General features: G+C 39.4%; 1 protein-coding gene across 1 annotated transcript in view; it reads left to right on the top strand.

The window, feature by feature from the left end:
- Positions 1-2,801: 2,801 nt before the first annotated feature.
- LOC126456740 (uncharacterized) overlaps positions 2,802-18,142 on the top strand; it is a 181,533-nt gene continuing 166,192 nt past the window's right edge. Inside the window, exon 1 of the mRNA XM_050092485.1 lies at positions 2,802-2,831. The gene's annotated coding sequence lies outside the window, so the exon portion shown is untranslated. The remainder of the gene's footprint in view (positions 2,832-18,142) is intronic.

Raw genomic sequence — 18,142 nt, 5'->3', positions numbered from 1 at the left:
TTCAGGAAAAGTTGTTTTTTCGCGTTACTCTTTATCACGCCATGTCTCCTAAACTGTGTGTCGCACAGCAAAATAATTATATAATTGCCTTCAGTACTATATGTTGATGACGTCTGTAAATTTTCTGCCCAATAGAGTCAGTAATAGTGAAGTAATAAATTAAAATCTCACGTCTGATGCAGAACTTTTACCAAATCATCATCCGAAATATAGTAAGCGACAAACTTTTCCCCTTTAAATTTTTTTGTGGGGCTGTAAGCGAGAAAGGTTTCAGAAAAGTTTGAATTTAGTTTTGTAGTTTGTTCGAATGCGATGGGTGCAACCGTTTGTGCGCTGTCAGTGTGGCCGTCTCAGTTGCAGGTGTGAGCTCGTCAGTGGGTGTTGTACAGCGGCGATTTCAGGATATTTTAAGTTCATCTGCAAAGACGCTTGAAAGACTAGTTATTGATTATTAGAGTAAGTACATGTGTTTGTAGTCACGCTGAGCATTCACTGTTTATGTGCGCATCCAATAGCATCGCGTGATTTCTTATTTTATATATTCACTTACTTCATTAGCATCACATACGGCTGTCCTCGTTATGTCATCCACGGATTCAGCGCGCGAGGTCGACGTGTCAGTTCTGAGTCCAATAAAGAAGCGAGCAAAGAAGTAATCATTAAGTTCTTCTGAGAAGCACGTGGTGCTTAATGTGTATAAAACGGAACTGTTACATCCAGAGCAGTCGATGAGTGACATTGTTTTGAAAACAGCTGCAGCTACAGGTGTTGGACGTTCTTCAGTGTATCGTGTGATAAGTGAATACAAGGCCACACACTCTTTGAAGTCTCCCAAGAAAGGAAAATTACGACAGAAACTTTCTGAAAGTGTTGATGACTTCGATAATAATACGATAGGAAGGAAAGTACACGAATTTTTTTTCGTAACGAATTGTTAACAATGGACAAAGTGCTTACAGTCGTGAACGAAGATGCAGATCTGGTCAATTTTCGGAGAACTACATTTTATAAGTTATTGAGAGAATTGAATTTCAAATATGTCCGGCATGGGCGCGATAGCATGCTAATAGACAGGGATGACATCATTTTATGGAGGCGGCGTTATCTTCGAACCATTAAACGGTTTAAACGGTTGAGAGATGAAGGCAGACCCATTTACTATTTGGACGAGACGTGGGTGAACGCAGGACATACCCGAAGTTCGTCTGGGTAGATGACATGATAAATTCCTCAAAACAAGCGTTTCTGTCCGGATTATCTACCGGAAGCAAGGGTCCATCAGGAAAGGGAAACGTCTGATTATCGCACACATTGGCTGCAAAGCAGGGTTCGTTGAAGGACGTTTGTGTGGACTTTCGAATCCAAGAAAAGTGGAGATTATGGTGAGGAGATGTGCGCCGAAACCTTCGAGAAGTGGTTTCAAGATGTTCTTCCTTGGCTTCAGGAAAATCCAGTTATTGTTCTCGATGACGTGCTGTATCATTCTCGGAGAAAAGAAAAAGTTCCCAATGCGAATTCCAATAAGCACGAAGTATCAAAGTGGCTAAAATCTAAAAACATCGATTTCGAAGACGGTATATTGAAGAAAGAACTTTTAGATATAGTTAAAAAAAATCACAGAACAGCGCACAACGAATACGCAATAGATGAAATGGCGAAGAATGCAGGGAAAACTGTTCTCAGAATTCCTCCGTACCACTGTGAATTAAACGCCGTCGAGTTAGTGTGAGCCAGAATCAAAGACTATGTTGCAGCGAAAAACATACAAAATGCCGGAAGTTAAAGTACTGCTAAAAGAAGCAGTAAGAACAGTGACTGCAGAGGATTGGAACAAGTGCGTCTTCCATGTCGTAGAAAAAGTGGAAACTCAAATGTGGAAATTAGGCTGCATTATAGAGGAGAGAGGTTTATAACAAACCGGTCCTCTATTACAACAGTTAAAGTTCGACAGAGTGAACCTTGTTTCGTCCTTTATCATTATTATTACTGGTATTGTTATTAAAATTAACAATTAATTGTGTTTGAATGGAGCGTTTTGTTAGCAACCTGAATGAAAATATATCTCCTTCGACAGAATGAACTCAGTTTAACATTATTGTTAAATTTGTGTCGCGCATTGTTGCCCAGGTTTCTCACGGTCCTCTGAGACATCTCGCCAGCCAGCCGAACGCCACCAGCTGCAAAGCGTGCCCCACGTGAACACCGAATGCTTTCTCTGGAAACGAGCATAGTCGCTCACGTGACACTGTTTATGTTTCGTCCCAGCTCTCGGTGAATAGACTTTAGTGTATTACGTGTTATCGAAAAACAGACAGTTTCCACAAAAGCAACGTTAACTGCAATTCGCAGTCACAATGATAAGCACTTCATGCCAGAAGAGAAAAATTGATCTACAACGAAAAAGAAAAGAGCTGTACAGCGCATTCTGTTTGGAAGGGCTGACCCAGCGGAGAGCCATAAAATAGCGATGTCTTTGCTGAAAGATCGGGATGAAGAAGCTGATGTTTCGTCGTGTCAAAACACTGCAACAATGACTCAAGTTTGTGAGACAATGGACAGTGGGCAAAATAAAGTTGTGATAAAGCAGGCTGGAACAATATAAAGCCAGCCATAAACAGTATGATCAAGTGCTTTCTATTTTAGTTTCGTATTATCTAGAATGTAGCGTGGAAATCCGGGATGACGTCGTTCCGTCTGCTACGCGATCGATGCTAGACCTCTACCCTTCGGCTCTCTTCGGCGCTATTCGGGAGAGCGTCTCACAGTATCGATTGCGAGACAGTGTGTGTAGGTGTGTACATGTTGCGCGCATCGTAAGCAAGCGGAGCGCGGTAAGTTCTGTGCTCATTTCCTTTACCCGTTTAACTCAATCTTCGTATTGTTTAGTTTTTGCTTCGAATTCGCGAACTATCGGACCTTACTACGGCAATGTGTCCGTGCAGTATATACAGCTAGACGACGAGTTTTATTTATTTATTTAGCATCAAAGCCACCGTACAAATGGTATTGGACTTGCCATACATAAAAATTAAAAATATGGAATGTACGAAATGTAACTGCTTACAACATTTACCAGTAAATTTATAGTTTCTTTGCATGTGAATGGTATATAATAGTTTATTCTATATGTAGTTATTACTGGGAAACAAAGAGTAATAAAGGTAGTAAAATACTATAGTATAAGCTCACAGGACTTATCAGAGAACTGCATTATATTGGAGATAAGTTTATAAAATCATTTCCTTGATATGAGAGGTATTCATATACTGAATTGCAACGTTTATGAGTTACAAAATTTTCAAAGTTCCAACTTAAAATTTATATCATCCGTTAAGTCTTTAATGCATTGTAGAGCTTATACGATTCTGAGTTGCTGCTGTTTTTGTTTGTTCGGTATGTAGATTATTCCTATTCCATATGTTATAGTCGGCATTTGTGTGGAGAGTGCTTAGATTTGCTTTGGTTAAGAGTACACTTTTAAATATATAGAGTGATGACAGAGTAAGTATTCCTAATGTCTTGAAAAGAGACCTGTAGATAGGTTTGTACGGCTGTGGGTAATTATTCGAACAACTCATTTTTGTAAGATAAAATTTCTTTTTAATCAGATTCTGAGTTTGCCGAGAATGCTATTCCATATGAGGCAACGGAATGAAAATATTCCAAGTCTGCCATTCTGATGCCTTCTGAAGTGGAAACACTTGCGACAACACTCAGTGGAAATCACTTAAGTCTGTGTAGAAGAAATCTTACGTTATGTTTCCAATTTATAGCCTCATCTATAAGAATCCCTACAAGTTCTGCAAACTGCACTCTCTCTGTTAGTCTGTCATGCAGTAATAGATTAATGTCTTCATCCTGAGTGCAATTTGTTTGCATTGCATTCATTGTAAGTTTATTTGCACTAAACCGAGTCTAAATACTTTTTTGCTGCTTCATCAGTAGTGGAATGTGATGAGTCTAAAATTGAGTGACTTCAAAAACTCGTCATCTGCATGTAATACAATTTTGGCTGTATCATATTGTAGCTGTAAGTCATTTACGTATATCCTCTCCAGTCCCGAGCATATATTAAAATTTCAAGTGAGCTAAATTTGTGTTAACTGCAATCTGTTAATGCTAGTTAACTATGAATGACCTCAAAAAAAGTTTTTAACCATTCACAATTTTTTATAGATGGTATCACGTATGATACCTTGGGACTCAAGCAGCGCATTTATATACACAACTATGCAGTTTCATTTTGATTTATTCCAAAAAAATTCCAGTCAGAAGTATTACACACATTGTTCATATTTTCTGTAGATACCATGATAGGTGAAAAAAGAAATTTGGTATCAAAATTTTTAACCATATTATGTAAACAATTAAAAATATATAAACGAAATTACCATAGCAAAATGTGTCAAATTATTGTCCCTCTTTTGGTATTATCACAAGTATCAATAAATTAACAACACTTACACTAAATATATTTTAGTTTTTGTGGAATTTGTTAAAACAGTTCCTCTCAGCAATGAAGCAAGGGAACATTTTGCACTGCTCACATTGTACAAAAGTAAGACCTCCACAACCTTCTGCCCAGCATTTTGACCTGTTCTTCTGAACATGATTCATCATTTCAGGCAAATGAAGCTTGCTTGCTTTTCTTTTTTCCATTGGTGGTAGTGGGATGGGACGTCATGGTCTTTTCCTTCATCTTCGGAGTCTAGTTCTTGCTCCACAGGTTCGATCAGTAAACTTGACTGTTGGTGAAAATCCACCAAATTTTCTGCAATATCAAGCTTGAGCTGATAGTATGGCACTGTATGGTTCTTTGCAATACCATTCTGCATTGCAGTCTCTCTGTATTCCAACCATGCAGCAGCAATTGCAAAATCAATAAAGTGATGAATCACTCTGATGGTCCATTTGTGGGTCCGGGCTCTCATGCCATACTTTCCCACCATCCTATCTAACAGGTCAACACCTCCCATGTAAGTATTGTATGCCTTTACTACACATGGGCGAGGAACTTCAATGTACTTTTTCTCTTTTTTAGACCACCAAGTGCATTTCTCAGTTGGCTCAACACTTGGTTCTGTTGAAGCCAAATAAATCACTCAGTTGTCAAACCATTTGATAATTGCTAGGTTCCCGTCATTCCTTACCACCTGATCATGGCTGCCTCTTGTTTTTCTCATTGTTGTATCTTCCTCAAACCGTATACGTGTGGGGATGCGACTCAGCATTATTGTGCCAGTGGCAGTAATGTTCCTGTCTCTTAGTAACTTGTCGAGGAGGGGAACAGAAGTAAAATATCTGTCAACATAAATTAATGACTTCTCTGTCAATGTATCACTAAGTTTCACCACTACTCTGCCTCTTACATCTAATTTCTCTGGAGGGGGCACTTTTTCAGACTGAATTTCTTTCCCTTTTCCTTCATACATACAGAAATAAAGGGGTATGCCATGAGGGTGTGCCATGACAAAATTCTTCAAACCTTCTGGGTTAGGTTTTCGCTTTACATACTGCTTCATTTTCACTTTTCCATGAAACAATCATCTGCTCATCGATAGATATTTCCGTTGACCGATGGTTTTCTAAACATCCCTTTCTAACAGTCTCCAATATTGGTTTTATTTTCCAAAAGTGGTAATGTTTTCCTGTTCACTAACAGCATTGTCGTCAACTAATTTTATATTGTTCCTCAGTAGCTAAAATCTGTCTCTAGAAACATTGTCTGCAACTAGTGGGTACCTACTTTTCCTCTCCCAGCACATTCTTAGATGCTGCAACAATGCTCACTCCTCAAAACTTGTCCATTTCTTCTGCAGTACATTTTAGTGATTTTTCTGTTTTATTAACATGCCTATAATTTGTGAATTGAGACATATCCGTAAAAAATGAACCATGGAAGTATTTGCAAAAGTATTCAAATGGTTTCTTGAGTTCATCTGTGGCCACTGATGTGCTGGCAGCAATGTTGCATCGGAGGTTTTTGGAAGTGCTAAGCACCTGAAAACTAAAAAAAAGGCAAATTAGTTTTTTTTAAGTAAACCATCTAGTAAGAGACCGTAATTTCTTTAATAACACAATCATCCTTACACATCTGTATACCTCCAAAACTCGCTTCTTTCTCGGATTTTAGCAAGAGGTACAGATTCTTCATCTGATGAACTTTCGTCACTTTGATTTCTTTGTATCAAAGCGTCATCTTCATCATCAGACTCTACGTCAGACTTATCTGGATCAATTCTGTTGACCAACTCAGTGATCTCTTCATCAGTCAAGCCTGAGAATCAAGCGGAAAACAAATATAACCTCACTTCCACTGACGTGAACAAAATCGACATTGAGTCCCAGGGTATAGTATAAGATACCCAAAACATTAACTTTTATAAATCTTGTAAAACATTAATTTATAGTTGACTATTGAGTGACTTTTGTCTGTAGAGGTTTCCTAATCCATGCTGCTGCAAACATCGTCGAACTGTTCTTGCAGATGATTGTTGTCATGCAAACGGCCCCATCTGTTGTCTCAGGGATGGAGACGTGGCTGCACGATTCGTTACAGCCATGCGGATAAGATGCCTGTCACAAGGGCATACCCATGATCTGAACTGGGGGGGGGGGGGGGGGGGGCAGGTCATACTAGTCTCAGGAAACAAGGACTCGAGACAACATACAGTACTTCTTATTAAATAAAACAGTAAGCCAGTGAAAAACTGCTTTAATAAACATTGTAAATACAAAAATGCACTTGTGCAATCCGAGAAAACATGCAGCATTTCTTATTAAATAAAACAGTAAACTAGTGAAAAACTGCGAATATCTTCTAGGGGAGGGGGGGGGGGGGCAGCTGACCCCCCCCCTTACCCCTCGCTGGGTACGCCCATGGCCTGTCATCTCGACTGCTAGTGATACGAGGCCGTCGGGATCCAGCATGGCGTTCCGTATTACCCTTCTGAATCCACCGATTCCATATTCTGCTAACAGTCATTGGATCTCGACCAACGTGAGCTGTAACGTCGCGATACGATAAACCGCAATCGCGACAGGCTACAATCCGACCTTTATCAAAGTCGGAAACGTGATGGTACGCATTTCTTCTCCTTACACGAGGCACCATAACAACGTTTCACCAGGCAACGCCAATCAACTGCTGTTTCTGTATGAGAAATCGGCTGGAAACTTTGCTCATGTCAGCACGTTGTAGGTGTCGCCACCGGCGCCAACCTTGTGTGAATGCTCTGAAAAACTAATCATTCGCATATCACAGCATCTTCTTCCTTTCGGTTAAATTTCGCGTCCTTAGCACGTCATCTTCGTGGTGTAGCAATTTTAATGGCCAGTAGTGTATCTACATGGTAATGTCTACTGAAGAACGGGATACAACCTTTCCACTTTGACCAATGATGTCATAGATTACTCTTAGATATTATGTGTTTACTTTCGAGCCATAGATAATAAATAGGTTGTCTGCTGTGGATAAGCGCCATCATTGTACATTGAAAAAAAAAAGAATGTGGCTTTGAGCCGGCCGAAGTGGCCGTGCGGTTAAAGGCGCTGCAGTCTGGAACCGCAAGACCGCTACGGTCGCAGGTTCGAATCCTGCCTCGGGCATGGATGTTTGTGATGTCCTTAGGTTAGTTAGGTTTAACTAGTTCTAAGTTCTAGGGGACTAATGACCTCAGCAGTTGAGTCCCATAGTGCTCAGAGCCATTTGAACCAATGTGGCTTTAAAAGACAGCGCTAGACTTGCATAAGATTTTTTTCGTGTGCGTTGATTTAAATAATTGGTTCTATCCAATTCAGTCGGTACTTAATTTCATTCTTAGTAAGTTTGAGATAATGTGGACGAATAGTTTTTTAATTTAGAAAAATTTTTAGTTTTTCATTTTCGTTTATAGGTATGGATTTATCTATTCCCATGAATATAGATGATTTAAAGGAGCCTGTGGGCGTAGACATGATGGAAACCATTCGATTTTTGCAAATGTCTGGTCTTCTTGCTGATTACGTTCGATGTCGTGAGTGCGGCGACCATATGCACCTGATAAGTGTGTCTGCTCGTCGTACTCACGATTTACTCGTATGGAGGTGTAGCAAGGATCGGCTATGGCACTCAATTAGACGAGGAACATGGTTTGAGCAATCTAACCTGGCCTTGAAGGATATAAAAAAAAATACGTAGTGGTGGTGTTTGAGGTATCCTGTGTGGCTGCGTGTGCATGAATGTCGTGTATCTGAGCATACCGTTGTAGACTGGTGCTTGTTTTGTATAATATATAAACGAAGTACAACAGGAGGGAACCTGCGGTAGGATTATGGATTTGGGGGGCTGTAATTTCAGGTCCAGAATATGACGATGTAGTTTTTAAAGTAGTTCCTAATCGAACGAAGAAAGTTTTGGTGAAATTAATTGAAGATCAAGTTGCAGAGGATTCCGTAGTCATTTCTGATGGTTTTTCTACATACAGGGGGAACAGGGGTTTTCAGCATCTTGTTGTCAATCATAATATTGAATTGAGATCTTCATCGACTGGGGCTTGTACCAATAGTTCAGAAGGTTATTGGTCCGTCAGAAAATCTGCACTACTAAAGGCGAAAAGACCGACAGACGTAAAATTTGTATCCCGTGTGTGTCGTCTTCTTCCGCCTTTGCGTAGTTGACGTGAGGTAGAGGTTGCCAATGTAACGTACGCCGATTTCCTCGTTTTCGTTAACAGTAGTATCCTATTCTTTCTTATCTTCTGCCTTCGCTATTAATATTAACTACGTAAGAACAGACTATTAGTGGTAGCGAAGGCGAAAGAAACAACGCCTGTAAAATTTGTATATCGTATTTCAGTTGACTTATGCAGTTCAGCTGAACAATAGGATACTAATACAAACTAAACCGAAGAAATCCACGTACATTACATTTGTGTCCCGTACTGCAGTTAACCTACACAGCTTTACTGCAGTTCGAGATACAATTCATAAATATGTCAGGTGAGGTATTCTATGCTACAGCTACTTCTATCCCTTTTCTTTCCCTTATTTTTTTACAGAAGTATTAGGACTCAAACAAGCGATACCCTTAACATTATGGTCGAAATATTACTGGCTGCCATCTGTTTTTTTCCTGCGTTTATGAACACTCGTCTCAGCTGTTAAATCTGTGTAACAAATGATGTCTGGCAAATTACGTCGTCATTGGCCAAAGCCGACGGGTTGTATCCCGTTCTTCGGTAGTCGCCAATCGACCTGCGTGAGCACGCTAACAAGGAGAGGTGTGATCGCCTTTTTGAAGTATCTACATGGTAATGTATGGCTAGTATTGTGCTAAAAAGTTGCTCATCTGGTAACAGAAATACATTTTTCACACTACTGCACAAACATAAATAGATTATTCCATCTTTTTTTAGCTGATCGAAATTTTCAAATAATTGAATATTATGGTAGGTAAATATAATTAAATTCAGATGTACAAAAATTTCAATTGGAAAAAGAATGATATAAAGAAAAAATGAAATAAATGGTTCACATGGATCTGAGCACTACGGGACTTAACTTCTTAGGTTATCGGTCCACTCGAACTTAGAACTAATTAAACCTAACTAACCTAAGGACATCACACACACCCATGCCCGAGGTGGGATTCGAACCTGCGACCGTAGAGGTCGCGCGGTTCGAGACTGTAGCGCCTAGAACCGCACGGCCACCCCGGCCGGCTGAAATAAATAAAAACTTTCATACTGTGATTAAAATAATTTGACAAAGGAGTAGAAATAAATTGCATTTAAACCAGTTAATGGAATAAAAATAATGGTCGAAGCAATTTCGATAAAGATCTAAAAGTAAACAAATTTTTTGCTTGGGATAAGCTTCAAATCAATAATCTACCCGATGAGAAGTTGTTATCCTATCCATTATACCACACAAAGGGACGATGTAATGCAAGCTTTTTTTAGCACTGTTATCATACTACTTTCGGAATGTTTTATCCGTCAGTTACTCGCAAACTAGGGCCCACGAGAGTGAATGGCTGCAGTGTGGTGCCTGCGTCACCGTGTAGATAGGTTAAAAAGTTGATGGACCTCTGCTTGTAAGTGGACCAATGTTTTTTAATTAAATAACGGGAGAAGGTAGGTGGATCAATCTTTATTAAAACATCGAACATGCGATCTATTATTAATAAACATTGATCCTCTACCTTCTCCCGTGATTGAATTAAAAAACATCGATCCACTCCATTTGCTCAGAGTAGCAGCTTTTGCTGCACTTTCGGATGATTTCATCCACACAAGTTTGTGATTCTTTAAAAGGCATTTCACCACCGCATTTGATGCATTTTCGTGCCTCTGCAGTTAATCCAAGCGTCATGCACCCACGGACGATGTCGCCGTGCACAACTAAATTATTTAAATCAGTTCCCTTCATAGCACTCGCTGCCATAATCGCATAATATTTCTCTCGGAACTCGCTAATACACTGAAAAGCAGCAAACGAGACACTGGTTTCAGTTTTGGCTCTAGAAACACATTGACACTCCTCTTGCGTCTGATTGGTTATGTTAGAGAATCGTGGTATTGGCTACGCGAAACTGACACATTGGCAACCTGTGAGCACTAGATAAAGCATCGCCGTGACTACCGCTGACCCGGATCATGACTTCAACCGATTTAAATTGATTCCTACGAAACTTTTTATTTTTCTCCAAACTTTTAATTGTGTCTTGCGTGTAGTCTATGAGCGCAATTCCCGTACTGGACAGAGACCGTGATGGCTGCAATTCTGAAGTTCATTGTTGGCTGGGTAAATAGTAACTTTCAATTTCATCAGCTCCTGTGATATTTTTGAGAAAGCAGAAAGAAGTGATATGGGATGGCAGTTTTATATTTTACGTCTGCCTCACTTTTGGTACCTTAACTGCAAAGGAAACACTAAAGGATAAATTTTCAATGAGTGCTGAAGGTTTTGTAGTCTGCACTGCAGTCTTCACTATCCTTGCCACTGATATTTCATCTTCCCCTGCTGCCATTTTTGTTGTTAAGCTCCTAGTCACCCCAATTTACATCTTGTTCATCTGTTGAAGGAATGCTGCAGGCAAGAAGTTTGGCTAAGGAAGAACTTAAATTAAGAAGGAAAATAATTTTAGTTTCTGCCCCGTGGTGCACAGTTTTGGGTGCAATGGAACTGTTCCTCGATGAACATTTCAGTTTAACATTTGACATCTCATATAAATCTTGTGATCAAGGCAAAAATTGCGGAACTATGAAGTGTGTTGTGTATGTCTAGCAGTGGGTTCGCAGTAAGTTTTCTTCTCCCTCTTTCTGTAATCTTAAGAGAAACAAATTTGTTCAAAAAACAAACTTAGTTCTAGGTCTAATGCAAATTGTTGCTTCTTGCGAGTATCCAAGGTAGCCAATAGAATTTTATACATACTGGATACACTGCTGTGTTATTGTTATCAGAAGTTTTGTGGAGAAACATTTTCACTTGCTCTGGAGAAAAAAAAAACTGGAAAATCTGCATTAACACCTGGTGCCCCTCTGTTGTCTGTGTGCATACTACTATTTCAGACACTTATCTTTGATCTGAATTTTATTAACATCGTTATTGGTGAACTGGTCCCAGAATTAAGAATCAGGAAAATGGATGATCTACAGGAATTATACAAGTGATGGTACTTAATCTGTACTCTAGTGTTTCTGAATTGTTTGTGAATGTTGTTAGTGCAGCAGTGACTTAAATCTGTGTGTCACTCGATCTTTTGGGAGTTTGTGTTAACTTGACAGTGACTTATTTTTTTTTTTTTTTTGTTGCTAGTTATTGGCAACTGATTTCTTTTCCGTTTTGAAATTGTTAGTTCGTCATATGGTTAATAGTTCGATGCTATTTGGTAGTATGTTAGTTGGTATGGATTTTACAACGACATTTATTTTAGTGACGTTATGGACGACATATTGTATGTACTGGAAATAAGAGTGTCCTCCATCTTGACACCAACACAGATCAAAGTAGATGGGCGGAATCGGACACATCTGTATTGCTGATGAGTGGTCCATCAAAGAGAATCCAGCTGTAGAGACTTCAGTTGGAAACTACTGTAGACATTTTTAAACAGTGGGAAATCCAGGATAGAATATTCATAACATTATGAAAAGGACATAGTGAAGATGCTGAGTCCCAGACAGGCACAACAAAACGAAGCAGTCTTCTTGTTGTGCCTGTCTGTAACACAACATCTCCGTTATATGGTGGGTAGCAGTCCATACTTTTCATAACATTGTACAAATTACATAATATTGTACACATTTTTACATATTTATGAGTGAAGTATGGAGTTTCTACAGAAAAACTCCTTCTGCAAAACATATGTCTTTTTGTTTTGTTTACATGTGTGTGTTTTCACTTCGTGTATGCACATCTTTCAACAGCCATGGTGCCTTGTTTTACTAAATTGGTATTAGTATTGAAAGCCTGTGATGCAAGGTAACACTGAAGTGGCACAATATTTGAATAAATAGTGTGAGTACACAGTTACAAAAAAAAGACATATTCCCACACTTGGAAGTACATAACACAAGGTAAAAGACATATTCCCACACTTGGAAGTACATAACACAAGGTCCCACCCTTTAGAACTCGTGCATTAAATGATATATCTAAATTAATGTGATTCAAAAGTGATTGTGGTGGTATCTATGATTACAGGGAAAAGGGGAGATAACTTGAAGAAGTATTGAACATTTTTGTCAGTTGAGCTTGTGCTGTGACTAAGATAAAGTGAAGATTAAAAATGCTCAACTCTCCTATGTGTCTCAAGGCACATTAAGCAAGCAGAGTACAAGAGTTACAGCAGTGGGTTACTCGTGGAAAATTACTTACAGGAAGTAGGATGCTCATCAATAATAAATAGTTAAATGATGTTCTGTAAACTGGCATATGAATACAAGATGGGCTGTGGGTTGATAAATTATCTGTTCCATATAGAGTAGTGCTGGGAAACCACTTATGACCATCTGAAGAACAGATCGATATAGGCTATATGTTAACTATAGCAAAAAGTTTAAAATTACTTGAAAAATAGGAGATAAAAGTTACAGCAATTCAGTGAAACAGAAAAACAATTAAACAAAAAGTACTGTAATGATGGGCCTAGAAACAATCTATGTTTAATTCCCTTTTAGGAGCCAGAAAAAAGGTTTTATCCACATAAAAAACTCTGTTAGGGTCATTTAACATATCCTTATGTTTCAGCGTTTCAGATGCTTTCTGGCATCAATTTCTTGTTTCTGTCCTCTGTAGAAGAATCTCGAGTCCCATTAACCTATACCATGTTTCTGTGACATAAATTTACCTCTCTTAAGAAAGCCACGATATCACTTTTCTCAAGGTTGATTGTTTCTAATGCAGCCTTCGAACTTTATGTATCTGCTCAAAAACTATTGAAAAGGCAGATATGTGGAGATTTACCTGGAAATCGCATGTTGAAACAGTCCAGAACCAAACCCACCAATATTATTATTTTTATTTTCGTATTTTCCCTCTTTCAACAGAACGTAGGCCACAGTGCACTGTACATTCTTGTGGAGATCGACCAGAAATTTTATTTACTAATGTTCTTGGAGCATTGTACAACTTGTTTGCAGTAGTAGCCATAATACCATCAACAATAGCCTCTTGTGCGTTTTAACTTTGCTTATTCATTCGTTGACTTCAAAACTTTGAGCTAAAAAACATTATATTTTCATAATATGGGTAGCATATTTCACTATTATGAGGTTAGATAAATTAATATGAGATGTTCAGGCAAGACAATTAATTAGGTATATCTTGATATAAAAAAACACCAGAAATATTTCAAATATGCCTAATTAAATAAAACTGGTCTACGTAGAATGTAGACCAAAACTGTATTATAGATGCATTGTACGTATTTTTAGAAGTGGCCAAAATAGGTCACATGTCTCTACTTGTGCCGTAACAGTGAACCAAGATCTTGTAATGGCCATAGAAATTCAGTGGTTTGGTTGGTTGGTTTAAAGATTAAAGGGACCAAACTGCAATGGTCATCGGTCCCTTGTTTCAGAAACACACAGAGCACAGTGAAACCATACATTAGTCATTCTAACCACTAAAAGAAAAACTCCGGGGGAAGAAAAGCCATAAAGAAACATGGAAAACTGTTTTTGAGTTGTATCATATTTAACGTGTAAGAAATGAAACTATAATTCTTAGCCCTACCTCCCAAAAGACACAGTTTTATTTAAATGTGTAGAAAACTAAAATCAGATTATGCTTTGCGTAAAGGAAACGCTACAAAACTCAGCTTATACAACACAGACTTTTTCAAAAAATTATGACTCCAAACAAGAACAGTCAAAGAAATGTTTCAATATCTAATGGAATCGAACAGTTCATATTGTTCATACCTGTTGGTGTTCAAAAGAAGCTTTACAGTTCAGTAATCACATCAAATTGGCCATAAGTGGTGTAGTGGCCAGAACTGGAGACTTGATCCTAATTAGTAAATGTTGGGTCTTGTGAAGAGCCCTAGTATTTCTTATATGCTTTAAAGTATGATGTCTTATCAATCTGTTACGTAAATGGTGATTTGGATGTTTTCGTTTATATTCTATGTACCCGATTATACAACGACCTTGAACTTAAAAAGACACCCCTTTTTCTTGAGAAGTTTCTTGAGGACAAATAATTTTTTTAAATATTCTCACTAATCAAAATTTCAAACTTTTTCTGCCTAAACAGCTAACATACACCTAAGCTACACTCGTGCCATTTATTGTTTTATAAGGAGAAATAGAAAAAAAACTGTTTACATTAATTTTTACTTCACTACCTTTTTTGTTTACTTAGACTGCTCGTCTGTTGTATCAATATTTTTCATCATCATGCGGTCATGATCCTACAGGGTGATTATTATTGAACTACACGAAATAAAAACATCAAAACTTCTGAACGGTTTGCGTTAGGACGTTCAAGCTGCATTGTTGGCAGTGGGGCGTGATGGGAATTAGTGGTTTGGTTTAGCGACAGAGTTCACTTTCATTTAGATGGGTTCGTCAAGAAGCAAAATTGGTGCGTTTGTGGGACTGAGAATCCGCATTTCGCAATCGAGAAGTCCTTCACCCTCAACGGATGGCTGTGTTCTGTGCAATGTCCAGTCACGGAATAATCCGTGAGATATTCCTTGATTGCACAGAGATTATTGAATGGAACATGGTTTTGGAAGACGATTTCATCCCCATTATCCAAAGTGACCCTGATTTCGACAAGATCTGGTTCATACAAGACGGATCTCGACCCCATCGAAGCAGGAGAGTGTTTAATGTTCTGGAGGCGCACTTTGGAGACCGAATTCCTGCCTCCATGGCCGGCATATTCTCCGGATCTGAACGCATGCGACTCGTTTTTGTGGGGATATATTAAAGACAAGGAGTACAGAAATAGCCCTAAAACGATTGTTCAGCCGAAAACATCCATTCAGGAGATCATCGACAGCATTTATGTTCCGACACTTCAGTTGGTCATGCAGAATTTCGCAGTTTGTCTGCTCCAGCCATATCACCGCCAACGATGGCAGGCATATCGAACATGTCATAATGTAAATCCGAATATCTGTAGAGATGTTGAATAAAGTATGTGAACGCCGTAGTTTGTACCTAATTTACTTTTTTTTCATATAGTTCAATAATTGTCACCCTGTATATCTTCATTGTCACAAATACAGCGTGACACAATACTGGGTATGTTCGAAATGAGTAGTGCCAGCCATGGGCAGGTGGCAGCACTGTGTGTGCGTGACAGCTAGTAAACAGTCCGCCATTTCAGTAATCGTGGATCAGTGGAAAGGACAGCAGCGTGCGTTAGCCATAAAAATGTTTTATGAAAACAGTGATGGTTTGGTAGCGGCGCAGAGGGAGTTTGGACGTTTTTATAATTTAGGACGTCATGATGCCGTTCCGTCGAAACGCACGATAAAATAAATAACTTTGAAGAGACTGGATCTGCCCTAAAGAAGAAACCAACAGGACGACCGAGAAGTGTGCTTTCTCCAGCGAACGCTGATGTTCAACGCAGGTGTGTCTTACGCAGCCCACGGGTTTCAATTCGTAAGCGAGCAGCAGTGGTTTGAATGTCCCGACAGAGTGTTTCGCAGAATTATTCATCTTGATTTAAAACTTCATCCGTACAAACTACAACTGAAGGACAACGATTAGGATTCTGTCAACAAATAACAAAAATAAACAATGACGATGAATTTTAAAATGAGCTGCTACGTCGTAAAGAGAAAACAAATACTTAACTTGACCTTTCGCTTTGACACAGATAAGACAGGTACTGCATTTAAAACTCTCTTTTGATTTTTTTGCCTAGATGCGTACATATTGAAATTTTTTACCAGTCTTAATACAAACAGTCTGTGAAAACATTTGGTTATAGATGAATATGTTTTCTTCGTGGCTGCTGTAAGGAGAGACAGGTTAGGTACAGGATGAGTTGGCGGTCGGAGGTTTCCGTTTCTCACAAGGGAACCTCCCCATCGAACCCTCCCCCCCCCCCCCCCCCCCACACACACACACATATTTAGTTATAAGTGGGCACAGTGGATAGGCCTTGAAAAACTGAACTCAGCTCAATCGAGAAAACAGGAAGAAGTTGTGTGGAACTATGAAAAAAAAAAGCAAAATATACAAACTGAGTAGTCCATGAGCAAGACAGGCAACATCAAGGATAGCAAGAGCTTAGGAGCGGCGTGGTCCCGTGGTTAGCGTGAGCAGCTGCGGAATGAGAGGTCCTTGGTTCAAGTCTTCGCTCGAGTGTAAAGGTTACTTTATTTATTTTCGCAAAGTTATGATCTGTCCGTTCGTTCATAGACGTCTCTGTTCACTGTAATAAGTTTAGTGTCTGTGTTTTGCGACCGCACCGCAAAACCGTGCGATTAGTAGACGAAAGGACGTGCCTCTCCCATGGGAACCGAAAACATTCGATCGCAAGGTCATAGGTCAACCGATTCCTCCACAGGAAAACACGTCTGTTATGTTCTATACGACACTGGTGACGGCATGTGCGTCACATGACAGGAATATGTTGTCGACCCACCCGATTTGTACACTTGGCGAATGGGTAAAAAGATTCTTCTACCTTGCCCGATTTAAGTTTTCTTGTGGATGTGATAATCACTCCCAAAAAAGTAGCGAACAGTCAGCTGCCAGCCAGGAGCCTCGTTAGCAGGAATACTCTCTCTTTCGTGCACTGTAGTCGACTGACGTGGTGTGTTTCGATGTTTGTTTAGGTGTAGCGTCCCCATACTACGGCGCAGTTACCTCGTATCGGACGGACAGATAATAATTGTCTGAAAATAAAAAATTAAACTTTTCATTCGAGGGAAGACTTGAACCAAGGACCTGTTATTCCGCAGCTGCTCACGCTAACCACGGGACCACGGCGCTCCTGCGCTCACACTCTCCTTGATGTTGCCTGTCTTGCCCATGGACTACTCAGTTTGTATATTTTGCTTATTTTTTTCATAGTTCCACACAACTTCTCCCTGTTTTCTCAGTTGATCTGTGTTCGGTTTTTCAAGGCCTATCCTGTGCCAACTTATAACTAAATCTGAGGGGGGTGCGATGGAGAGGTTGCCTTGTCAGAGAACACCACGGAAAGTCGGAGAAAACTGCTACAACTCGCGATGAAGACTCCGTCTCTCGTGGCTGCTACAATACTCACAGTCGCCGTAAGATTTTCTGGAAACACTTGCAGAATGGGAAGGTATAACAACAGTGGCGGTATGATGATATCTTCTGAGTAACAAACTGGTCGCTTAGGGAGCGTCTTGAACACACAGGCAGGCGGCGAAATATTGCGCGTCGTTCGGACCGTGATAGTAGCAGATTCTCCCAGTATTATTAATTCGCGAAGAAATCACTATGTACTGTATTACTTAACACACTAATAGTTGTATGAAGGCCCAGGGATCCAACACCGAATAAAAGTTCGTAGACGATATTTACCTTCTTTTTCACAAATTACATTTTTTTATTCTTTATAATTGCGATTACAAGTTGTATCTCCCTTGCACTTCAAAATTACTTCTATATGCATACTTACCTGACCTCAAAAAATCACAACGTCCAATCCGCATTCC

The sequence above is a fragment of the Schistocerca serialis genome, chromosome 2 (genome assembly GCF_023864345.2).
Source record: "Schistocerca serialis cubense isolate TAMUIC-IGC-003099 chromosome 2, iqSchSeri2.2, whole genome shotgun sequence".
NCBI classification, from domain to species: domain Eukaryota; kingdom Metazoa; phylum Arthropoda; class Insecta; order Orthoptera; family Acrididae; genus Schistocerca; species Schistocerca serialis.
Note: the sequence above shows the minus strand (reverse complement) of the source record. Positions and strands in the feature narration are given on the sequence as shown.